This window comes from Panthera tigris, chromosome D1 (genome assembly GCF_018350195.1).
Source record: "Panthera tigris isolate Pti1 chromosome D1, P.tigris_Pti1_mat1.1, whole genome shotgun sequence".
Lineage (NCBI taxonomy): Eukaryota > Metazoa > Chordata > Mammalia > Carnivora > Felidae > Panthera > Panthera tigris.
Genome location: NC_056669.1, coordinates 68999843 through 69025411, shown reverse-complemented (window position 1 = coordinate 69025411; position 25569 = coordinate 68999843). Strand labels below are relative to the sequence as shown.

Genomic DNA, 25569 nt, shown 5'->3' with positions numbered 1-25569 from the left:
CCTCTGCAACCCAGTGGGAGCTGCTACTCTGACTTGTTTAAAAAAAATTATTCAAAGCATTCAGCATTGGGAGAAGAAAACCTTGTTTCAAAGCCAAAGAGCCCTTTTTTGAATGACCCGTTAATTGGATCAAAGCGACCCTCAATGCAGGGATAATTGCTTGTAACTGGCTGAAGTCTGTGACCTGGGATCAGACTGAACAAATGTCAGATGGCAACTCCGGGAGGAGGCGAGATAAACCAACAACTGCAAACAGACTGGGGGCAGAGCAGAGTACTGTTGCCAGAGGAACATTTTCTCGCTGGTTGCAGCTCAGATCACTCTCTATGGACCTTATGATCTTTTCCTAGACCTGTGTCCCGCCTCTGACCTGTTTCTGTCCTCTCCATTTAACTCGATCCCGCACTCTCCTTTGCCTCTTGCTTGTAGACTTTGAACACTGCTCCAGGGTGAGAGATGAGCCTGGGGCTTTGCTGCGGCTGAAGGTGGGAAGCTGGGTCTGGGAAGAGCCAGGCCTCAGTTAGGAGCAGAAGGGGGTCCCTTACCTCCTATGCCAGGGTGCTGCCTGGGGGGGTGCCGGTAAGCATCCAGGCACTCTGCTCTCAGCATGGGGATGCACCAGTGTGTACTCCCTGTGAGCTTAGGATCATGCAGGTTTGATAAAGGGCTAGCAATACGTCCTTGCTTTAGTCAGTGTATTACAATCTGCAAAATTGTGGCTGCCTCTTGGGAGCCTTTTGATTACAAAGAAACAGAAACCGTAAATATCAAGGAGCAGATGGCTCAAAGGGTCTCATGCTCTGTTTCTTATGGAAATCCATGCCAACTACTCCCCAGTCTCACCCATGGCTTCCTACCCTCAGCTTGGACCCCAGACCTGACAGGGCTTCCTTGGTCAAGAGCGGGAATCACAAACTCATAGTGACACAGCTTTCTCTTGCCTCATCGGAACGGGGATGGAGAAGTTTCTTCCTATTTTTCAAAAACTTTAAAGTCAAGGGGCGCCTGGGTGGCTCAGTCGGTTAAGCGGCCGACTTCGGCTCAGGTCATGATTTCACGGTCCGTGAGTTCGAGCCCCGCGTCGGGCTCTGTGCTGACAGCTCAGAGCCTGAGGCCTGTTTCAGATTCTGTGTCTCCCTCTCTCTGACCCTCCCCCGTTCATGCTCTCTCTCTGTCTCAAAAATAAATAAACGTTAAAAAAAAAATAAAGTCAAACAAACGGGAATTCTAAAGAAAGAGGGACTTGCAACAGAGGGTTTGCTGTCATTACTGGCTGTCTTCTTTCAAAACATATCTGTAGTTCTTCTCTGGGGAGAGCATGTAGACCCACTTGAGAAGGCTAAGAAGCCGCCTTGCTTGGCCCTATAAGACAGAAAACATTATAGGGCAGAGCCAGGAGACTCTGGATCCCAGGTTAGGGGACTCCCAAGAGTTGCCAACTCAACGGGGACAAAAGGGATGAGGAATATAGGTTTAATTTCAATGTATTCATTTGTTTTAAAATTTCTTTCTTTTTTTTTTTTAATGAATAGATCATCTGTGCTCATGGTGCAACCTTTGAGAGAGCTGGAGAGCAGACAGTGAAAATTAGAGCTTTCCCCCCTTTCCTGGGCCCCCACGAGTCTCTGTAGAGGCAAAAGTGTGCGGAAGAGATTGGGGAGTAGGAGCCAGGATTCAGGCACTCAGCTCAGAGGCCATGGAAGAGCCTGGAAGGGTGTGAAGAGGGAGGGCTGGGCTTTGGGGAGGAACAGAGAAGCAGCCCATGTGATGTCACTGGGGAGGAGGAATGGGTGGGACCTGGGGATCGACAAACTGAGGAGCAGGACTGGGTGTAACGTGTCAGAAACGGGGATCCCGTGAATAGTCAATTGTGGAAGGCAGATAAGGAGCCTGGCGAAAAACACAGTGGAGGGATGGGGCAAAGCCAAGGTCGGGGTTCTAAAAAGTGCAAAGCAGGCAGAGGAAGAACACACCAATGTGGAGCTTGGTTTTCAACGTGCAGGTGGAGTTTCACTGGGTTTTGAAAGTCAAGTAGGGTTTATACATAGGTGGACATGAGAGGGAGGGCATTCTAAAAATGGGAACTTCAGGGTCAAAGGTCAGAAAGTCAGATGGAGGGACGGGGGATGTTCAACTGTAAGGTGGGCTGACATATCAGAGTACGCAAAACAAGAGAGTTGGACCAGATTACAGACAACTTGGAAAACCGTCCAGAGATACTTGGACTTGAGATGAGACCAATGAATACATTTGAGAAGACGAGGAAAGGAAAGGAAGTGGTTCCTAAAGAGGTTGGACATGGGTCCTCTTAACTTCCGGTTGGGGCACCTCGTCAGTGAAGTTTCTTTATCCTGTCACCGAAAGTTACACCTCAGTCCCATGCTATGTACGAACTTCTGCTTTTTTCCCAACCCCGCCATGTTGTCGTTATTCATTTATTTGCCTGGCTTTTCTGCCAGAGTGTTTTTCTTATTTCTCATTTTCATAGTTCTGGAAACACCAATAATAGTGGCAACAACAACATTAATTAACGTTATATTATTATATTATTGAGTACACTGTTTTATGTACCTTATAAATATGATCTCAAGAAATCTTTTCAGGGGTGCCTGGGTGGCTCAGTCAGTTAAGGGTCTGACTTTTGATTTCGGCTCAGGTCATGATTTCACGGCTGGTGAACTGAGCCTCTCATCAGGCTCTGCACTGGTAGCATGGATCCTGCTTGGGATTCTCTCGGTCTCCCTCTCTGTCTGTCCCACCCCAGCTTGTGCGCTCTCTCTCTCTCTCTCTCTCAAAATAAATAAACATTAAAAAAGAAGTCTTTTCAAAGCCCTATGAAGCAGGCATATCTACTCTTAGCCTCATTTTAGAGATGAGGAGACTAAGGCACAGGGAAGTCACTTGCCCAGGGTCATGTCGCTGGAAGCTAGGGGCCGGGATTCGAGTCTGAGCAGTTGAACTACACAGTGTACATTCTGTATTATTTTACTAACAATGATAATATTTGGGGGACATTTGGGAAGAACCAGGCATGGGGCAAAGTGTGTTACACATAATAGGTCATATAATCCCTTAACAATGAGATAGGTCTCATTACTGTTACCCTTTGACTGACGAGGAAACTGAGTTTTAAGCCATGTCTAAGTCATGGAGGAAGAAAGCAAAGGGCCTAGACCCATGTCCCCAGACTCGGCGATACAGTTCCCTACTCCCTTCTAGCACATGGTGTGCGCTCATTAGATATTTATGGAATAAATAAATGGCTGAAATAGAGGAAGGAGGGAGGGAGGGATGGAAGAAGAAAGGAGGAAAAAGCAAAGAAGGCGTGAAGGAAACAGAGGAAAATAAATCCAACAAGATATTGTAATCTGCTATCTCTTAAGCTCGGCTGGTGCTGGTGAGGCAAACATGACATCATGTAAATATTTCGAAAGAGGACTCTGAGAGTAAAACCTTTAAATCAAAGGAAGCTTCACGAATGTGAAAACTCCAAAACAGCATGAGCTGATGGGGAAATCCTTGAGAGTGGAAAGGGCTTCCTGGAGCCCAGGTATATAAGCCACTGACGGCTTCACTCCCCAAAGTCCCGTCCATTTCCTTGGAGTCGCAAATTATCACAAGTGTGGGTTACTAACAATGATCCACACCCAAGAGGTAACTTCCTTTGAAATATTTCCTGGCGTTTGGTTGTTTGTAAGGGACACCATTAATCTCTATTATTCTATGACCCAAATTGCCCCAACAAGATAAACGAAAACTCAGAAGGACTCCTTTTTATTCAGAAGAATGGCATTTGGTTTTATAGGAAGTGTGTGCGTGTGTGTGTGTGCGCGTGCGTGTGTGTGTGTGTGTGTGTGTGTGTGTGTGTGTGTTCTGGGTTTCTCTGGGGCCATCTGCCTCAGGAAGGGGCAGAATTTCTGGAATTTCTGCAGGGTAGGCAGGCCTGTTGAAGGTACTTTTCTTAGGTTAATCATGCCATGCCTGGTGGATTTTTCTACCACAGACAGGAAGACCTCAGTTTAGCATACTGATAGTAACCATATTTTCCAACCCCCAAATAGGGTCACGGTGTCTGACGGAGCACTGGGTTTTGCTTTATGAATGTAGTTACGTGAACTTTTCACCACAGCACAAAAATGACATCATCTGTCATTAGCCATTTTATGAACTGTCTTTACGGAAGGCAACATGGCAGGATGTCAGGACCACCCAGGGATTCAGGGACAAGTGGTCCTTGCCCCCCCCCCCCCATAGGGCCAGTGGTCTTTAAGGAGAGCAAGGTGCAGTCTCAGGGATGGGGCCTCCCTGCCCCACAGACACAGTGGGTCTTGGTGCCACGGGATTGCTCACGATTCCTGTGGTTGATGAGCTCACCCCTGGGCCGCCGGCCGGTCTGCTAGCTAGCTGGCAGGCCGGGGGCGTGAGTCAGCCGTGGGCTGTCACTCCATCCAGGATCCAGCGAGGCCACAGACCTGGGGAGCCTCCCCAGACCCAGTGCTGCAGCCGGCTCAGTCCAGGCTTCCCGTCCCTCGGTGCCTGGCGGGGAAGCAGCTCGCAGCAGCTAGAATTCAGCGCGTTGTTAAGAAACCCCTGGTCGTACCCACAGCCGTTCCGCCCCTGCTTTGGAAGGGGACTCACTGCACACAGTGTTTCTTTGAAGCACTCCAGAGATTGTACTGAATTAATCTCCTTTGTCCTCCACATAATTCCAGGGGAATTAGTCAGCTTTAATGGGTGGATCTCATTCTGCTTCCCTTTCTGCCTAGAAGGACACCCACTGGCGTCTTCCTCCAAGCCCCTTTCAGCTCCTGGTTGGCAGCCGGTCTGCGGTGCCGTTAACCCTTGCACGGCCACACTGGATGAGGAGGGGGCGGGAAGGGATATGACTGAGGCTCTGTGGCAGAAGCCTTCTCATGTTTCATCCCACTGAAACTTCCCCATCGTCCTCCGCTTTCTAGAAGAAGAAACTGAGGGTCAGGCAAAGTTTTTGTAACAGGCTCAAAGTCACAAAGCTGGTGAGGGGCAGCGCACAGACTCAAAATGGAATCCATGGGATTCTATTCACCAGCAAAGCAAGAGGCTCATTTGGAGGAATCTCTATTCTTCACGTTGTTTTTGTTTCTTTTTCCCAAAAGAGAATAATACTAATTCCTCCCCCAAGCCCCTCTCCTTAGGAAAGCTCATGGACCCCGTGACCCTGTTCTCAGTCGTGGGGTGATTTTGGCAATATGATGATACAGTGTTGCAAACTGCAGACAGGGTGTGGTCACCCGCTTGACCAGCCTGGGTGGCACAGACACCCTACAGAAAGCTGAAGATCAGGCACGGGTCTCCCTTTCAATCCTCTGAGTGCAGAGAGTAGTCACCTGCCGGGTTTGTCTGGCTACCTAACCCTTCGCCCCTCGCTGCCCCATCCTCCCCAGCTGGCTCTGCTACCCCGGCCCCCAGCTGCTCCACTCTGTGCTCTTTCCTCCACAACCTTTCTACTGGAATTTTCTAAACCCAGGTGGACTCCTATAGCATCGTCTTCGGTTTAAAAACCGCCACGTGATCCCACAATCTCAGTCTGGCCATACATCCAAAGGACGTGAAATCAGTATCTTGAAGGGGTATCTTATTCACAACAGCCAGGACATGGAGACAACCCAAATGCCCATCAGTGGATGGATGGATGAAGGAGGTGTGGTGTGTCCATAAGAGGAATGCCATGAAGCCCTTGGGGAAAAAAGGGAATTCTGTCATTTGTCACAACGTGGGTGAACCTGGAGGGCACTGCACTAAGCGAAATAAGCCAGACACAGAAAGACGAATACTGTATGATGTCACCTGTGGAATCTGAAATAATGGAACTCCCAGAGCAGAACGGTGGTTGCCAGGGGTTTGGCGGGAGAGGGGCAGGGAGCAAGGTGAGGCAGCATGGGGCAATGTTGGTCAAAGAGCACAAACTCTCAGTTACAAGATGAGCAAGTCCTGGAGATCTAATGTACACCACGGTGATGGCAGTTAAGAATTCTATATTGTGCACTTGACATTTCTTAAGAGTGTGGATCTTAAATAAGTATTCTCACCAGGGAAAGAAAAGGTATCTGTGTGAGGAGAGGGGTATGTTAACTAGCTTGATTGCGGGGATCGTTTCATAATGTGCATCAAAACATCACACTGTACAACTTAAATATATCCAATGTTTGTCAATTATATCTCATTAAGGCTGGTGGGGGGTGAGTGCTTTCTATGGCTCTCAAACCACCTCTAGATGTTTCCCTCCAGGCACCAGATTAAAGCCATTGCAGAATGTGCCCCAGTCCCTAACTGGGCAGCAAGTATTCAGGCCTCTAAGATTTTGTTGGTGTTACTCCTTCTACCTGGAATGGCTTTGCCTCCTGCTCTGAATGGCAACTTCCTTCAAGAGCCAGTTCAAACCTCACTTCCTCTGGGAAGACATGCGCTCTCCATAACTCACTGTGGGTGCTGACCACGCTCCCGTCTCTCTGAATTAGCGTCTGTCTTTCCCAGTAGGCCTGCGGGCCTTGACAACAGTGACAGGATCCCTGGCATGTTGCACTGGAACCTGAACTGTGCTGCAAGTAATTCTGCACTATTAATAGTAAAAGCACTCAAGTTTTCGAAGGAGCTGCTCTTGTTATGAATTGGGAGTGGATTCAAGGTTATTCTTATAACAATGTCAATTTCACTCATGCGCATGTTTTCCAGAGGAGGCGAGAAAGGGGTGGGGTTGCAGGTAGCTGGCTGATAATTGTTCCAAACGTTAAAGAAAAAAGATTACAAAAGAGTCAACAGATCGCGAGGTACCTTAGTGGGCTGTGGCTAACCTGTGATGCACGCAGGGGTGCATGTCTGCATGTAGAATTTATTATTTATGTGTGTGTGGGGGGGGGGGCATATGCATGTGTTGGGGGCAGGGTGCTTTACACATTCATGCTAAAAAAAAAAAAAATACCCCTAGGTGAAGGCAACAATTATTTTCACCAGATCAAAGGTTAACTGTGATCAAATGGAACAGTGTAGAAAATATTTGATGTAATGTTCCAAGGAGAAAAACTGAAAGTCCAAAACTATGCACATTGGAGGAACACAAAAAGTCAATGCAAATCTGACAGAAAGGCAAGCTAAAGAAACTCACAAGCTCTGATTTGTGAGATGGTGAGGTTTTAGGGGAGTCTTTTTACAATGGTTTGAGCAGTATCTTTATCTTGTGGATCCACCTCCTGACCACAGCGCGTGGTCAGCAAGGCCGTGGCTGTTATTAGCACACCTAGCTTGATGTTCCTAGAGTTTCAGGGGATTGCAGACCACCCCATCTGCAGTCAGTAGACCTTGTGCCCACTCTCCTCAAAAAGGTTGTTGATACAAAATCTTCCGTGCTGGTCATACTCTCTTGTACTCAGTCAATAACCCAAGTATAAGTAATCAAGCCATCATTTGGCTAATGGTCCATTTCTCCCATCACAACCTGGACCTCCCTGCCTTTGACCTAGCTCCTGACCTCCCAAACTCTTACAACTGAGCCCTCTTGAATTGCTTGTTCCACGATCACCAAACCACTGGAGGTCTCCAACTTTTTCTCCAAGTGCTATTTCCCACTCCCTCAGAATGCAGGCTGGCTTCCCTGAGGACACCACACACCCTGTGCCCCTCTCCAGTCATGGTTTCTCATCCTCCACACCCAGTCCTAGGGCTGGAAGGTGTTGCTGTTCTTGTTCCCAAACAATAGTCCCACAATATGGTTTCTCTGCCATTCAGCAACACTGTTCTTGGGATTCCCCGCCATGTTGCCATCATCTTCCAGCCACCATCACTACCCCTCATCCACTGAACATGTGGGTACCTGCCTATCACCTTCCTTTACACTGTCATCCCTGCTTTCAACCTGACTGACTCCAGTATCTGTGGATGGCTCATCCAACACCATGGCCTCATCCATTTCTTTCTTTCCTTTCCAGTTAAGCTCCTCCAAAACGTTGTCTCTACGTACTGCCTCTGTTGTCCTTATTTCCCCCCGCCCTTTCCCCTATGCCATTCCACGTAAAATGCTGGCCCTGCATGCCACCAAATCAGCTCCAGTTTGGGTCAACAGAGACCCCCATGTCCTGAAATCCAAGGGACATCTACCCAGTCTCATCTTACTTGCTCTCAAGAAGCAGCTGACCCTGTTGACCATTTGCACCTTCTGGAAACACCCTTCCCTTGGCTTTAAAGACAAAATATTCTCCTGGTTTCTTTGCTGGTTTCCCCATACGCTCTTCAGGCCTACCCTTCTCATTCTCACCATCAAGTTCTGATGTCCCTCCCCCCTCTCTCTACAATCTCTTCCTAGGTGATTACATCCTTACCCATAGCTTCAGCTCTCACATGGACATTTCTATCTCCACTCTCAACCTCTTCTCTGAATTCCTGGTCCTTAGAACCAACTCTTGACTTGATATTTCCATATAGAAATCTCAAAGACAACTTGAACTCAACAGGCCCCAAGCCAAACCCCCTCTCCCTGATAGCCCGGTCCTCTTGGTATTCTCTGTCTTAGAAAACAGCACCACTGATCACCTCCTTGCACAAGCCAGAAACCTAACGGTCATGCTTGTCAGCTCCTTATCTCACACATCCTATCTTCAATTAATCACCAAGGTCTTTCATTTCCCTTGTCAAAGTTTTTCAAATCTATCTACTGATCTTGATCTCCAACTCAATGCTCTAGTTCAAGTCAGCATGACCGCTGGCAAAGACTATTGCTATAGTTTGGGCTATCCCATATTTAATCTGAGTGTCTCCAATCATCTTCACAGAGCACCCACAGGCATCTTTGTGAAGTGGTCATCGACACTGCTTAAAACCCATGGTGACTTTTCTTTGTTTTAGGACAATGACAAAAATCATGAACAGGGCCTGCAGGTTTCCTTTCATTTTTCCCTTCATCTCATTCATTCTCTCCCTCTAGCCCCTCTAGCCTTCTTTCCCTTTCCTATTTCCCTTGTTCCCCTTTGCCCCAGGGCCTTTGCATAGCCCTCCCCTCTGCCTGGAATATTCTCCATACCCTTGGCTTAGTTAACTTCCATTTACGCTTCACATATCAGTGCAGGCATCACTTCCTTGGGGAAATCTTCCCTGACCTTCCAACGAGGGCAAATTTCCCTTTAATAAAGTTTCGTAACCCCATGTATATACTTCTTCATGGCACTAACAGCAGTAGACCATTATATGTGTCATTACTGGAGTAGTGGCTTTCTCTCCCACTGACATTAAAGTTTTGTGGGGGGGGTGGGGGGGGAAGGAATCATGTCTGATTTTGATCAACATTAAAGCTCTAGCCCATAATATAGAACATGAGCACCTAATTTGAAATAACAGCTTTAATCACTATTTTTATAGCCTTATTCTTTTTTTTCTTTTTTTTTCAATATATGAAATTTATTGTCAAATTGGTTTCCATACAACACCCAGTTTTATAGCCTTATTCTTTTGCATAGCAGTTATAACCACTTGCCACATATGTATTTGTTTCTCATTTAAGCTCCACAAGGGCAGAGAGTGTGTTGCGTATCTTATTCCTAGCACCTGACACCGTGCCCGGCAGGTGGTAGTCACTCCACCGGTATTTTTGCATAAACACTAAGTGCTTAATAAATGTTCGTTGAAAGAATAAATACATTTTGCACAATAACAAAATTACCACCCTCCTCGGCAACAGTATGGCATTCAATTAGCCCATCTAGCTATTACGTTCTTCCATGTCAACATTTTTCCATCAATAAATCCATTACACAAAGTTATGACAATAACTGCCAAGCTTACCCAAATAACTACCTCATCCTAATTCAGATATAAATTAAGCATGGTATCAGTAACTTGTTCATTTCCTCATCTACCTTTAAAATAATCGACTTGCCTCCAGAAGAGGAACTTCAAGCAATGATAAATATCCCAACCATGATTGCAGAGAATTCTTTTTAAGTAACTCTTGAGTTATTGCTTGTCTCCTCTAGGCTCAGGGTTCTCCTTTTCATAGGCACTGCCAAAGTGCCCTTCCTAAGGGTTTTACTAATATTCACAGCCACTGGTGAAAATGGAAATGCTCAACGTCCGCCAGCAAAGAATGGGTTTTCAAAGAACAAAATAGGGCCACAGTGAGGGTGGACGGAAGAGGGTTGAACACAGAGGTGGGAAAGCCAGACATCTAGGAGCGGAAATCCTAGAGGAGACCAATGATATCTGTCTTTACGTCTTGTGCCCCAGTCGGGCGGGGGAAAGAGAGGCTCAGGATAATACTCCCACCTTCCCAGACTTTCCAAAAGCTTTACCTTGCGGCCTCCTTCGGTGGTGGTTGAAGAAATCTTGGTCGCTTGCGCCACCTGCTGTCCGGATTGGGGAGGGGCTTCCCGACGTCAATGCCTCTGGATTTTTGTTTCAAGCAAATTCTACCCAGTTTTCTCCCTTCGCGCGACTTTTTTCTTTCCTCTGACAGCACACCTCCTAAGACATGGAGAGTCACAAAAGCATGGCTTGGGAGGTCGCCTTTGGGGAAACGGGGGCTCAGAGCTTCCGCCGTTGTTCTTTCTGGCGATGTTTTTAGGTAATGGTTTCAATTCGGCATGCTGTCAGGCTCAGAGCAGGCCCTGCTGAAACAAAGATGAACGAGATGTGATTTTTCTCCCCAAGGATGTCACAGTCTGTGGGACTGTCAGACAGGAAAACAAATGCCAACGTCATGGTAGAGAAAATACACACCAGAGGGAAACGTGAAGTGCCCCCGTGGAATCCGTGGATGACCTGCGCTCTGAGGGAGGGGCGGGGTCTCACAGGTGCGAAAGATGACTATTTCAGGCCTACGAAACTGGCAAATAGGAAAAGTAGGGAAGCCAAAGCATCTGCGGCCTCTTCGGGGAGCGGCAAGAAGTTGGTAACTACCGTTAACCGTTTGTTACAGCTCCTTCCAGGCTTCCCGAGAGGCATTTTGATGTGTGTATTTGTGGATGGATATCTGTGTGTGTCTATGATTTCCTTTCATTTCTATACACATTGTATTCTCGACCTCTCTCCATGTGGGTGAATCAAGACCTACCCCACCCTTTCACCCTCTGCACAGCGTTGCATTATGTTGACGGATCATATCCCTCTTCAGTGAACGCAGTAGGCTGTTTGCTGGTTTTCACCTTGTAGGTCTATGTTTATGAACATATGCTGGGATTTCCCAGAAGGGAAGTTCCTGAGTCAAAGGGTAACTACACTTAGACTTTCATCTGATATTACTTAAGGACCTTTTAAAAAGTTTCTAGCAACTGATCCTCCTTTTAGAGTAGCTGAAATAAGTCACGTAAGCTGGTGAGTCCTTCAAATTTGTCCCTGTCTGGCTTGATCCACGTGCCTGTTTTGCTGCCCAAAATAGTGCCCCTGACAATAATCCTCCAGGCATGGAGTGATCTGCTCTTCACCTAGCCATAGCCACAACCTTGTAACACTGCCCTGTCCACATTGCCGGGGGTAGTCAGAAGCAGAACTAGAACTCAGGCCTCCAGAATGCGGAAGCTCTTCCTACTACTCTGTTGCTAGGCAACGTTTCTCCCCGTGGATTCTTGTGCCAATGCTACTTGTTGCCATGGTACTGCCGGGACAAGGAGTGGTACATTGCAATTAAGCAGTGAGCTAGAATCCCAGCTCCCAGCAGAAAAGGGTCATTATGCACCCATGTATGGGTGGACAGACGGGGTCAGTGGGATGGAACTGGCAGATTGTCATGTGAGTTTCAAGAGGGGCAGCACCTCTGTCCACTTGAAACCACATATGCCCGGGGATGCATGGGCAGGAGGGCTGTGTTGTCACAAATCGGCATCCAAGTTCAGCGTGTGCCTTCTCTACTCACCCTAGAAGGAATGGGGGTGTCATTTGTCAGCAGCACCATCGTGGAGTTGGACCTGAGTTCAAATCTTGTCTCTGCCACTTTCCTGTAAGTTACCTACATTTTCTGATTCTCAGTTTCCTCATCTGAATGGAGAGTCATGCCCACCTCATAAGGTTCTATACGTGGATTGAACGAGATAAGGGACACCAATCACTTAGACAAATGTCCAACATTCACTACCATTTATTAAGCGCTCAGTACTTGCAGCTAATGTTAGTATTGTTATTTTTATTATCCGCCCACCCATTCCTCTTTGGATGCTTTGCAGTAAGCAAAGGAGCTCCAAAACATCTCTAGTATTCTATCACTCAACCTTGAGGTGAAGGATTACGAAAGCTCGTCATGTTCTTGTCTTTAAGAACACCAATAAACAGGTTTTCAAAAGATTTGATGTAGTGAAGTTCTGGGCCTCAGAAATGCGTTATCTGCCCCAGGAATGAGTCATCTGTAGTAGGAGGAAACGTGAAACTGTTTTTCAAAGACGACACAATGGAAATTGCACAATTCAAATTACTGCAATTGCCTTTTCAGCTGAATCCAAGGAAATTTTTTCTCTAATTCATTCACTTGACTTTTTGAACGCCTATTATGTCAGGCTCCATGCAAAGGGTGGAAAGATGAATAGAACATGGCCCTTGCCCCAGGGAGCTCGCGGATTAGCAGGGAAGACAGGCATTTAAAATAATTACAGCAATGTGGTAGCTGCCGTAATGGGGTCTGTGGCTGGTGTTGTGGGGATACAGAGCAGGAAGTCCTTACTGGGCTGGGCTGGGCTGGGCTGGGCTGGGGGAGTTTCAGGAAACCCTTCGCAGAGCTGGAACTAGCTGAGCAGGCAGACAGGGGCAAAGGCACTCCGTTGGGGGAAATGAAGGGGAAGAAGGAGAGGGAGTGGTGTATTCAGACGGGGGCACAGGGTGCATGCGGAGTGGGCTGGGGACAGATGAAACAGGCGAGTGTCTGCACCCCATGCCTCCGCAACGGCCAGGCCTGGCCCTGCACCACAGGACTCATGCCCCCTACAAGCCCTCCCTGCCCACTCCCCTTCTTGCAGGGCTCACAGCTTCAGGCCTGAGCCAGCTGTTCCAACCCCTGCTGGTGCAAACCCTGGTAAGCACAGAACCTAATTCTGGTTTTGCCCCGGTCACAAAATGAATGTCACCCTGAAGCAGCCAGGAGGCTCGTTTGGGTCATGAATAGCACTGATTGCCTTTCTGAGGCTGTGCCTTGGGGACCCAGCTTAGCTCGCAGACCTTTGATGTAGGAAAGGCCTCACATTTTCAGGTGAGGCGGAGAGCAAATGCCTCTGCTGGCCTGTCATTGATCCGGGAGGAAGAGACACAGGCCATTCCACGGTGTCCCAGCTGTACCTGCGATTTTTTTGTTGTTATACCTCTGGTTAGGAGGTGAGTACCAAGCTGCCTTTCATTTCTCCTGGGACATTGAATCAGCAGGCTACCCCTCCACAGAGTTCTCCCTGCTGGCCCAGGGCTCTTCCTTGGAGTGGCACTGTCTTCTCTGTGGGTGTCGTTCCAGGGAGGATTATGGACACATCCACAATGAACTGTCCCAGACAGCCGAGGAGGACCGAGTGCCCAGGTGTGGCTGCTGGTCTGGTTCACCATCTGGACGCCTCACTGAATGAATCCACCCTGGCAGGGCCAGGCTGGGGACTACACGACTCACGGGGATGCCGTGCCCATGGACTAGGGTGTGCCTGTCACCTGCTGGAGTGGTGTGATATAGTCCCTCCAACACAAGGTCTGGGCCACGCTCCCATTGAGGCCGAGGAGGGACACGTGTGTGCCTGTGGGCAGAGTGGGGAGGGGAGCATAGGAATATGGCAGGGCCACATATGCCCTCCCGGTGGCACCTGTGAAATCAGCAGAAGGCTTTGGGACACCAAAGACTGTGTTGAGCAGACTTCATGCTCTAACATCTGCATTTCCAGCCCACTAGGGATTGCTTTCGATTTCTGTTTGAGTCTGGATGGTCTCAGGGCATGACGTTTATCACAGTCATCTTTGTACTTACCCTCAGCTGGATGGAGGCTCGGGTCTTGTCTCCTTCCTGGAGCTCCCGGTCTAGAATAAGATAAAATGAACTTAGGAACCATCCCTCTCTCACGATGTACAGAAATGCATCTTCTGGCCAGTAACCTATTATTTTTTTCCTGAATGTTATTACCGGAAAGTGTGAGTGAACACGAATCTCCCATTGCCTTCTGCGTCGGAAAGCCCCCTGTCAGGCAAATGTACGTGGGGAAGTGAAAAGAGAATCAGAAGTCCTGTTGTACAAACTAGAAGGAGATCAGTGAAATGTCTGAAGCGGCTCTTCTGCTTGCCTGCTGTGGGGTCGTGGGCAAATTGTGAGTCTCCATTTTCTCAAATGGGTCTGATGGTAGTGCCTATCTTAAGGCTGTTTCCAAAATTAATGAGATGAAACACATGTAAAATACATAACACTTTATCTTGTATAAGTCAGCTCTCAGGAATATTAGCTATGATGTTATTGTTTTACTTCTATGGACCAAGCATCTGGGCATTTCTAAGAAGGGAATCAAAAATAAACCCAATCTTGGGCAGTGGCCATCATGGCTAAGCCCAATTGGGGCTATGCACCGACCAACCGGATATATCCCCATCCCCATCTCTGAGTTTTATTTTATTTTATTTAATTAATTATTTTTAAAAAATATATGAAATTTATTGTCAAATTGGTTTCCATACAACACCCAGTGCTCATCCCAAAAGGTGCCCTCTTCAATACCCATCACCCACCCTCCCCTCCCTCCCACCCCCCATCAGCCCTCAGTTTATTCTCAGTTTTAAAGAGTCTCTTATGCTTTGGCTCTCTCCCACTCTAACCTCTCTCTTTTTTTTTTTTCTTCCCCTCCCCCATGGGTTCCTGTTAAGTTTCTCAGGATCTACATAAGAGTGAAACCATATGGTATCTGTGTTTCTCTGTATGGCTTATTTCACTTAGCATCACACTCTCCAGTTCCATCCACGTTGCTACAAAGGGCCAGATTTCATTCTTTCTCATTGCCACGTAGTACTCCATTGTGCATGTAAACCACAATTTCTTTATCCATTCATCAGTTGATGGACATTTAGGCTCTTTCCATAATTTGGCTACTGTTGAGAGTGCTGCTATAAACATTGGGGTACAAGTGCCCCTATGGCCATCTCTGATTTTTAAAAGCACAGATTCACATGAATAACCAGTTGTTCAAATAAAGCCAGAATCATTGTGGTTGACCTCTCTCAACCGTCTGAGAGACAATGGGTCAGACCAAACCTTGCTCTTCCATTCAAGTCCTGAGCTGTTGTAAGTGACCCTGTGCTGTGGTGACTGACCAGCTGGGGTGGGTCCACAAAAGACATCTGTCTTTACTCCACTCTTTTCTGCAGGAGACAGCCCAACAGCTGTGGAAGCTCTGACCATAAGTTTACCGCTGCCCTCATAGGAGGGAAGGAGGATGGGAAGGTACACACTATTTCCTGTGTGAGATCTAAGCAAAGGGCTTTTATTTTAAGACCTTGAAGGTCAAGAAAGTTTTCTTTGAACTACTCTTGGGTTGGAGGCGTTGGAGGTGGTTCCTCTTACTTCCAGGACAGTTATGCCAGATCGTCTATTGGCAGCTGACCGCCCTTCTCCATTTTAGCTACTCTACCCTGTACTGAGAGGGCTGGAAGTCTAGGTGCTAGAATATTCCAGAATCTCTTGCCAGGGTTCTGTGTCAGATTCCACTCATCAGGGGTACTTGTGCAAGATTTGGAATGTGGAAAGTCCGTGGAAGCCATTGTTCCTCTGGTAGTAACGCAGGCCGGCGTCGCTTTGCAGATGTGAGGCATTTCAGAGATCCAGGTTTTCCTCTGGGGATCGCCGACCCTGGGGCTGCAGCCAGCTGGATCATTGCTGGTTTCCTCTGACTGCTGTGATTTCCTGCTTCTGAGACCCAGAAGGAAGTCTCAGAGCCAGCCACGGCTTTCCCAGACTTTTGTTTCTTCAGCCTCTTTCAAGTGTTCAGCAAGCATCAAATTCTCTGGACTGAGAATCCCTTTTGCTGAAAATATCTAGGAAGGTATTTCTATTTCCCAGACCAATAGAAAGTGGCTAGCTTGAGGGGCACCTGGGTGGCTCAGTCGGTTGAGCGTCCGACTTCGGCTCGGGTCATGATCTCATGGTTCGTGAGTTCGAGCCCCACATCGGGCTCTGTGCTGACAGCTCGGAGCCTGGAGCCCGCTTCAGATTCTGCGTCTCCCTCTCTCTCTGCCCCTCCCCTGCTCGCGCTCTGTCTCTCTCTCAAAAGTAAATAACAAACATTAAAAAATATATATATTAGAAAGTGGCTAGCTTGAAAAGTCTTATTGGCTGGACTGAGAACTTAGAACTTTTGTCTTTTTCCTGCATGATTGAGTGTTCGCTGAAATAGTTCAGGCAAATGAATGATCCTTGAGGTTTTTTTTCTGCCCCAATGACCTACAACTGGGCGTGATTTCCAGCAAGTAAAACAAGAGACAGTAGGTCTCTCTGCCCAAGGATCTATTCTCATGCTTCCTATCAGTTCGAAACATCTTTTAAATATGTAAATACCTACGGGGAAACTAATGCTCCATGAGTTACTTTGATTTGATAATCACCTCAACCAACCCATCACTAATATCGTTTTGGGAGAGAGCTTAATTTAATTTTATGCGTAAATGCCATTATAAATGCATTAGCAGTTACAGAAATGAAAGAAAAAGCATACCCATATTTCAAGCATCCTGACAAATCAAGTTGTTTTGATTTTCTTGTTCGTGCTTGTCTTATCCACACGCGTATGTAGTTTTACATATTACTATCGTGCTAACTATTGTGAAAACACAATTTATGATCTGCTTTTTTGCACTTAACAGTGCGTTAATAAAATTTCCATCCTGTTATACAGACTTCCTAATTGTCATGTTTAATTACTTCATAATCTTTAGCCGAGTGAAGTGATCATAATTTACTAACCTTTTCCCCCATGGCTGAATATTTAGGCAGGTTCTAATTAGTTTGTTAGCATGCTGGCTGCTTCAGCGAACATCTTTTTGCTTCTGTTGATTAATCTTCTCAGGATAAATTCCCACGAGTAGAGTTTCTAGGCCAGGAAGCCTAATTTACACGTCTGGAATGGATTTCCACTCTCATGTCACCTCATCGCCCTAGTTTTTATGCCTGATTAGTTACCTGAATGGGCTAGAAGGAAAACAGGAGAAGGAGTCGGAGAGCCTGGAGTTCTAAAGGCAAGCTGAAACTTGGGGAGCGACTCCAGGATCGGGAGAGACACAGACGTCGTAACCGCAGTCTCTGAATTAGTCAGAAGCAGTGACAAATAGCCCCAAACTTTTTACATAAGGAATGGGTTTATTTGGCAGGGGGAGGCACCCCCAGAGTTACTCAGGCTGCTCATTCAGAAGGTGGCACCCGGCCAGGGTGGTCAGCGTCTTCTCTGGGCAGCCAGCAGACAGAGCAAGAGAGTGAGTGGCAGGTAGGGAAGTGTTTAGGGGTCAGGCCTGTGAAGCGGTTCTCCTTTCTGCTCACCTTCCCTGGTGCAGGTCCCAAGGCCTCCCTTAACTGCAAGGCAGGCTGGGAAATGTAGTTTTGGTTGTATGCCCAGGAGGCAAAGGGGAATGTGGACACCAGTTACACAAACCGTCTCCGCGGGAGTCTTTTTCGAAGGTTAGCCAATCAAGCCTGAGGACAGGACACACTTTGCACACACTTTGCATGCAGAGTAATGCAAATAGAACGTCCTGTCCAGAGGCTGCCGGGTCCTTTTATGAATAAATTGCTTTTATCCTCATTCTTCTTAAATTGTATGTCATTATGTCTTTTAACTCCAGTATAGTTAACATACAGTTGTATTCGTTTCAGGTGTACAATACAGTGATTCGACACTTCCACACATCACCTGTGTTCATCACAACAAGTGCCATCCTTAATCCCCATCACCTATCTCACCCATCCCCCCCCCACCTCTCTTCTGTGACCACTGGTTTGTTCTCTATAGTTAAGAGTCTGTTTCTTGATTTGCTTCCCTCTCTCTTTTTTTCTATGCTTGTTTGTTTTGTTTCTTAAATTCTTCACATGAGTGAAATCATATCGTATTTGTCTTTCTCTGACTGACTTATTTCGCTTAACGTAACATACTCCAGCACCATCCACATTGTTGCAAATGGCAAGATATCATTCTTTTTCATGGCCGAGTAATATTCCTGTGTGTGTGTGTGTGTGTGTGTGTGTTCCATTGTGTGTGTGTGTATGCGTGTGTGTGTATCACATCTTCTTTATTCATTCAGCTATTGATAGGGGTTGCTTCCATATCTTGGCTCTTGTAAATAATGCTGTAATAAACACAGATGTGCATAATATATCCTGTGTTTTGTATCTTGTGGATAAAATTAGTGTTTTGTATTTTGTGGATAAATACCCAGTAATGCAGTTACTGGATCATAGGCTAGTTCCATTTTTTAAAATTTATTTATTTTTTTGTTTTTTAGTTTAGAGAGAAAGAGCAGGGAAAACGGGCAGAGGGAGAAAGAGAAAATCCCAAGCAGGTTCCACGCTCAGCTCAGAGCCGGATGTGGGGCTCAATCCCATGACCCTGGGCTCATGACCTGAGCCAAAATCAAGAGTTAGATGCTCAACTGATTGAGCGACTCGGGCGCCCCTATTTTTAACTTTTTGAGGAGCCTCCATACTGTTCTCCACAGTGGCTGCACCAGTTTGCATTCCTACCAATAATGCACAAGGCTTCCTTTTTCTCCACCTCCTCACCGACACTTGTTTCTTGAGTTTTTTATTTTAGCCATTCTGACGGGTGATATCTCAGTGAAGTTTTGATTTGCATTTCCCTGATGATGAGTGATGTCGAGCATCTTTTCATGTGTCCGTGGTACATCGGGATCCCTTCTTTGGAGAAATGTCTGTTCATGGCTTTTGTCCATTTTTTAATTGGATTATTTGTTTTTTGGCCGTTGAGCTGCATAAGGTTTTTCATATATTTTGGATACTAGCCTTTTATTAGATATGTCATTTGCAAATTTCTCCTATTTGGTAGTTTGCCTTTTAGTTTTGTTGGTTGTTTCCTTTTCTGGGCAAAAGCTTTTTATTTTGATGTAGTCCCACTAGTTTATTTTTGCTTTTGTTTCCCTTGCCTCCGGAGACATATCCAGAAAAACGTTGCTTTAGCCGATGTCAGAGAAATTACCGCCTGAGCTCTTGTCTAGGATTTTTATGGTTTCAGGTCTCACACTGAGGTCTTCAAGCCATTTTGAATTTATTTCTGTGTCTGGCATAAGAAAGTGGTCCAGTTTCATTCTTTTGCGTAGCTGTCCAGTTTTCCCAGCACCATTTGTTGAGGACGTTGCCTTTTCCCCATTGCGTGTTCTTGTCTCCTTTGCCGACAGATGCTGGCTGCAGGATCACACAGTCTCTGGGATTCCCGCCCCCCCCCCCCCCCCCCCCCCCCCCCGCCCGGAGTCAACACAGGAAGAGGAACAAAGGAGTCACTTTTTGCTCTTTCCTGGATTTCAGGGGAAGCAGACACTAATAATACCACTCGCTAATGTCCCACTTGGTTTTCTTTTCCTCTCTACAGCCTGGTTCCTTCAGTTCTTAAGCTTCATCAGCTCTTTCTGGCTCCAGGTCTTTGGTCCCATTTTTCCAGTGTCCTGATCTCAGATCTTCCTTCCTTATTTTTTCTTTCTTTTTAAATTTTTTTTTAACGTTTATTTATTTTTGAGACAGAGAGAGACAGAGCATGAACGGGGGAGGGGCAGAGAGAGAGGGAGACACAGAATCTGAAGCAGGCTCCAGGCTCTGAGCAGTCAGCACAGAGCCCGACGCGGGGCTCGAACTCGCATACCGCGAGATCGTGACCTGAGCCGAAGTTGGACGCTTAACCGACTGAGCCACCCAGGCGCCCCTCTTCCTTCCTTATTTATTGGATGTTTATTATGTGCTGGCCATTGTGTTAGTTTACAAATGTAATGGGAAGAAAAAAAATATTGGATTGCTCTGTGAAAAGAAAAGAGTTTTAGGAGAATTTGGAGCCGTCTTCTGGTAGGTCCTCAAGAAGATACTGGAGATAAATGTTTCAGTCCTGGCTGTGCTTTTTTTTTTTTTTAATGTGTATTTTTGAGAGAGACAGAGACAGAGACAGAGATAGAGACAGAGCATGAGTGAGGTGGGTGCAGAGAGAGAGGGAGACACAGAATCCGAAGCAGGCTCCAGGCTCTGAGCTGTCAGTACAGAGCCCTATCTGGGCCTTGGACCCATGAGCTGTGAGATCATGACCTGTGCTGGAGTTGGATACCCCGTGACTGAGCCACCCAGGTGTCCCTAGTCCTGGCTGTGGTTTAAAATTACATGGGGGACTGTGACTTTTAAGACTTTAAAAAATAAATTAAAAAACTCGAAACCTAGCACACTTATAGAAAACTATACAAATTATATATGTATATGTATACAGTCTGATGGATTTTCACAAAGTACGCATACCTGTGTACTCCTCACTCAGATAAAGAAAGTAAATATTCCCAGTATCCAGAAGTCACCTTCATGTCCCTTCTGGAAAAACCCTACTTCTCCAAGGTGGCCACTAGCCCCATTTCCAACACCATAGTTTAGTTTTGCCTGCTTTTGAATTTTATAAAAGTGGAAAAATAAAGCATACACTTTCTTGTTGGAGTTCTCTTTTTCAACATTATTTTTGTGCAATTCGGCCACGTTGACACAAGTGGCATTTTTATTCACGTAGAGCATGAATATAGCAGGCGTGTATAGTATGGATTTTCTTCAATATTTTTGTCCATTATTGATGGACATTTGTGGTGTTTCCAGTGTTGGCTAGTTTTCGTATTGTCGTTTTGAGCATTCTTTTTTCAAATGTTTAATGGCGAAAATTAACAACACAAAAAACAGCAGGTGTTGGAGAGGATGTGGAGAAAGGGGAACCCTCTTGCGCTGTTGCTGGGAATGCAAACTGGTGCAGCCACTCTGGGAAACAGTGTGGAGGTTTCTCAAAAAAAAACAAAAATAGGGGCGCCTGGTGGCTCAGTTGAGCGTCCAACTTCAGCTCAGGTCATGATCTCACAGACCATGGGTTCGAGCCCCGCATCAGACTCTGTGCTGACGGCTCAGAGCCTGGAGCCTGCTTCGGATTCTGTGTCTCCCTCTCTCTCTGCTCCTCCCCGACTCATGCTCTGTCTCTCAAAAATAAACATTAGAAAAAAAAATAGAACTACCTTATGATCCAGCAATTGCACTATTAGGTATTTACCCAAAGGATACAAAATACAGATTTGAAAGGCTATGTGCACCCTGATGTTTATAGCAGTATTTTCAACAATAGCCAAAATAGAAGAGGTCCCAAATGTCCATTGACTGATGAATGGATAAAGAAGATGTGGTATATTTTTATGGTGTGATAATACCCAGGCATCAAAAAGAATGAAATATTGCCATTTGCAAAGACACGGATGGAGCTAGAATGTATTATGCTAAGCGAAATAAGTCAGTCAGGAAAAGACAAATACTATATGATTTCAGTCATATGTGGAATTGAAGAAACAAAAGAGATGAACATATGGGAAGGCGAGAAAAAAGAGAAGAGAGGGAAACAAACCACAAGAGACTCTTAATGACAGAGAACAAACTGGGGGTTGATAGAGGGAGGTGGGTGGGCAATGGGCTAGGTGGGTGATAGGTAATAAGGAGGGCACTTGTGACAAGCACTGGGTGTTGTATGTAAGTGATGAATCACTGAATTCTACTCTTGAAACCGGTATTGCACTGTACGTTAACAAAAATTTAAATTAAAAAAATGTTTAAACTGTGGAAAAAATATATATCACAAAAATTGCCATGGTAACCACTTTTAACTGTATAATTTAGTGGCATTAATTACATTCACTATCTACTGTCTACTTCCAGAACAATCTTTATAACAACTCTATTGAGATTAATTCACATACCATACAATGAACCTATTTAAATTGTAAAATTCAGTGGTTTTTTAGTATATTCACAGAGCATCCCTACAATCAATTTTAGAACATTTTCATCACCCCAAAAAGCAGTCACCCTCCATTTAGCCTATCACCCCCTCTCCCCACACACATATCAGCCCTAGGCAACCACTAACCTACTTTCCTTCTCTCTAGATATATAAATTTTCCTATTCTGGACATTTCATATAAATAGAATCATATGTTATTAGGTCTTTTGTGACTGACTTCTTTCACTTGGCATAACATTCTTAGGGTTCATCCATTTTATAGCATATAACTTTTTATTGCTAAATCATATTCAGTTGTATGGATATAAGCACTTTATTCATTCATCAGTTGATGGACATTTTACAGATGCAAATGATAAGATCCTGAAAGTCAATTTGTTTCATAACAATAGATTAAAAAAAGAATAATCCCAGGGCACGTGGGTGGCTCAGTCGGTTAAGCATCTGACTCACAGTTTGTGAGTTCAAGCCCCACGCTGGGCTCTCTGCTGTCAGCACAGAGCCTGCTTCAGATCCTCTGTCCCCCTCTCTTCTGCTCTTTCCCTGCTCGTGATCTCTCTCTCTCTCTCTCTCTCTCTCAATAAATAAATAAATAAACATTTAAAAAATAAAAAGAATAATCCCTCCCCCAACGCAGTCATACCTATCCCCAGGGACCTGAAGAGGGAGAGCATATTTGGAAGAAGTAGGGCTTGGGGTGCTTTGAAGACTAGACTTGGAGCCATGCAAAGAGCTGTGGTTTCTTCAGTGAAAAATGGCCAATCCTGGATCTGTGGCCACCATCAGGGAGTTGGGTGGAAGCCCAGCCAGTGTCTCCAGGTGTCCCCCTTATCCTTTGCTATTGACATAAGCTTGTTCCATCAACCATGCTATGGAGCCTCAGCAAATATTCTCCATGCAAGCAAGGAGCTTCTTGAATGTCACCCAAGAAAGGATGTCTGCCCATGAAACAACCCTGCTGACCACCATCCTAATGGTCCCACATGGACACAACCCTGGTGCCTGTAGGTCTTTTAAAATAGAGGATGGTTTTCTTCCTTCCTTCTTCCCTTCCCTCTGTTTCTTTCTTTCTTCCTTTTTCTTTCTTTCTTTCTTTCTTTCTTTCTTTCTTTCTTCTTTCCCTTTCTTTCTTTCTTCTTCCTTTCTCTTTCTTTCTTTCTTTCTTTCTTTCTTTCTTTCTTCTTCTTTTCCCTTTCTTTCTTTCTTTCTTTCTTTCTTTCTTTCTTTTTCAGAGAGAGAGAGAGAGCACACACATAAGCAGGGCAAAGGGGCAGAGGGAGAGAGAGAATCTTAAGCAGGCTCTATGCTCAGCACAGAGCCCTGCTCGGGGCTTGAGCCCATGACCCTGGGATCATGACCTGAGTCAAAATCAAGAGTTGGATGCGCAACCAGTTGAGGCACCCAGGCACCCCTAGAGGATGGTTTTCTTAGCAGGCTGAAGGGCAGTTGTAGCTTTAAAAAAAAACAACACCAACAAAGCAGCACACATACCTAGGTGAGATGGGGTGGTAAGGAACCCCATTCCCATTATATAGAAAAGAAAACTGAAGTTCGGAGTGGTTAAGTGATTGATTAGTTCAAAATCATAAGGATAGAAGGTGATGGAGCCAGCTTTTGGATCAGTCGCTTTGAGTACAAGCCCTGTGTCTTTAGGCAATCCACCATATCACCTGACCAGTTACTGCTACAGGTAGGGAAAGACCCCTATACTATACATTTTTCACAGAGCCAGGTACAGATCCACTCTAAGTGCGTCTCCACACTGCTGTGTGTTCTTTGAGGCTGACTTTTGTGGATTGCATCAAAGGGCTCCTTTGCGTTCTGGCTTCTAGTTGGATTTGGCCAATGAGAGGCACAGGCCAGAGGTCAGAGGGCAGGAAGGGAGTGAGGTTAGGTTACTAATTCCCCTGAGTCTCCGGCTGGGCCATGGCTTGATTGTGTCTCTAGACTGACAGCTATAGCTCCAACCAGTGTCCCTTTCCTGCAGTTATTCTCTCTGGGTTCTGGAACTTTCTCCCATCCCTTGTCCCTTCAGCCCACAGGTGGTAATGGCTTCCTTCTCTTCATACTCCAAGGTGCTTCACCGTGTTGGTGGTTTCCTGTAACTCTCCTAAATAATCCCTTCCCTAAACTCTCTGTATTTAAGCTGTCCGGTGGAGGGTAACATCAGCTCTTTCCTGGCACTCGAATGACCCAACCCGCAGCCTCCATGCTCACTGGATTTGGCCAGGCCCGGGGATTGGGCCAGACTGAAAACCAGAGGAAGATAAGAAAGGGAGGGACTAGATTTCCACCCAGGACACAGAATTCGCTCTACTGGGAGCAGCGCTGTCCCAAGGCCTGATCCGCAGCTCCTCAGTGTGTCTCCAGCTTCACCTCCCTGGTCCTCACTCGGCGCCCTCCTGCTCTCACACGGCTGCAGCCCCTGCCCGCCTCATTCTAGCGCTGGCCTAGAGCTGGGGAGACCCTACTGTTCCTGCCCAGCAGATATGGCAGGCGGACAGATGACACAGGAGAATCCAAGGTCTGGGGCTGGAATCCCGAAAGGGTTTTTTTTTCCAGAAACTTTTTGCATATACTTCGGTCACAACAGTGGGATATTTTAGATCCCTCCAGTCAAGAGTCACATTCAATGGTGGGACTCCTGGGTGGCTAGTCAATTGAGGGTCCGACTCTTGATTTCGGCTCCAGTCATGACCTCACGGTTCGTGGGATCGAGCCCCGGGCTGGGCTAAGTGCAGAGCATGGGACCTGCTTGGAATTCTCTCTCCCTCTCTCTGCCCCTCCATCACTCATTCTCTCAAAAATAAATGGATAAACTTAAAAAAAAAAGAAAAAAGAAAAGGATAGCATTCAATGGTAAATGATTTTACCATTTGTGGATGGCTAGGACCCAGCGTTGTTTCTAACGTGACATATTTTGAATATATGCCAACCAAGTACCAAAGACAACGAAATGTCTTATTTAGCAGGCTAAGACGGGACACGTGCAATGACGCCCCCGTCATTTACACCGACACAAAGCAGGATTCTCCAGTTTCCTCAATCACAAAAAAGCTGTCCCTGCCCTTCTCTCTCTCCCTTTTGAGAACTCCCAGCTGCTCTTTGACAGCCATTTAGGGACCCCACTGGGTTTCCGGTGGCATGGGCGCCTCAGTCAGATGATGACCGGTGTGCGCTGGTGGCCGTCGGACTTGGCAGGTTATCCTCTGACCACCCAGCCGTGGCTGGAAGCACGTTTCCGGAGGTGAGATCGCTTGGTTTCTGTCTTCCGTGGCTCCGCCCAACCCCTCCGGCCACACCAGCTCCCTCCACGCCCTGCCCCGCAGAGCTAGATGCGGCAGGGAAACGGCCCCAGCCCTGTAAGCAACTCACCGGGAGCACTTAGATGCTGTGGCCTGACCACCCGCTGGACCAGGGAGGATCATACAGGACTAGAAAGCACGTTTGCAAAGTCCCAAAGCTTCCGAGTTAGCGTTTGAATGGTTGTCTTGTCTTTAGTATGCGTTGTGATCAATTTCGTGTTTGAATGTGTGTCTGCAGTGGCTCTCTGAAACGATAACAGGTATTAAGACATATATGGATATATCTGCTTAATAAATTGTCA

The 25569-nt window shown here is 46.3% G+C and overlaps 1 long non-coding RNA gene across 1 annotated transcript; it reads right to left on the bottom strand.

Annotated features, from left to right (window-relative positions):
* Nucleotides 1-3832: 3832 nt before the first annotated feature.
* LOC122231170 lies at nucleotides 3833-11614 on the bottom strand. Its single transcript, XR_006208346.1, has 3 exons — nucleotides 10741-11614; nucleotides 10314-10628; nucleotides 3833-4954 (listed from the first exon to the last, which is right to left on the bottom strand). It is a non-coding gene; the product is annotated as an uncharacterized LOC122231170 (long non-coding RNA).
* Between the last annotated feature and the right edge of the window lie 13955 nt (nucleotides 11615-25569).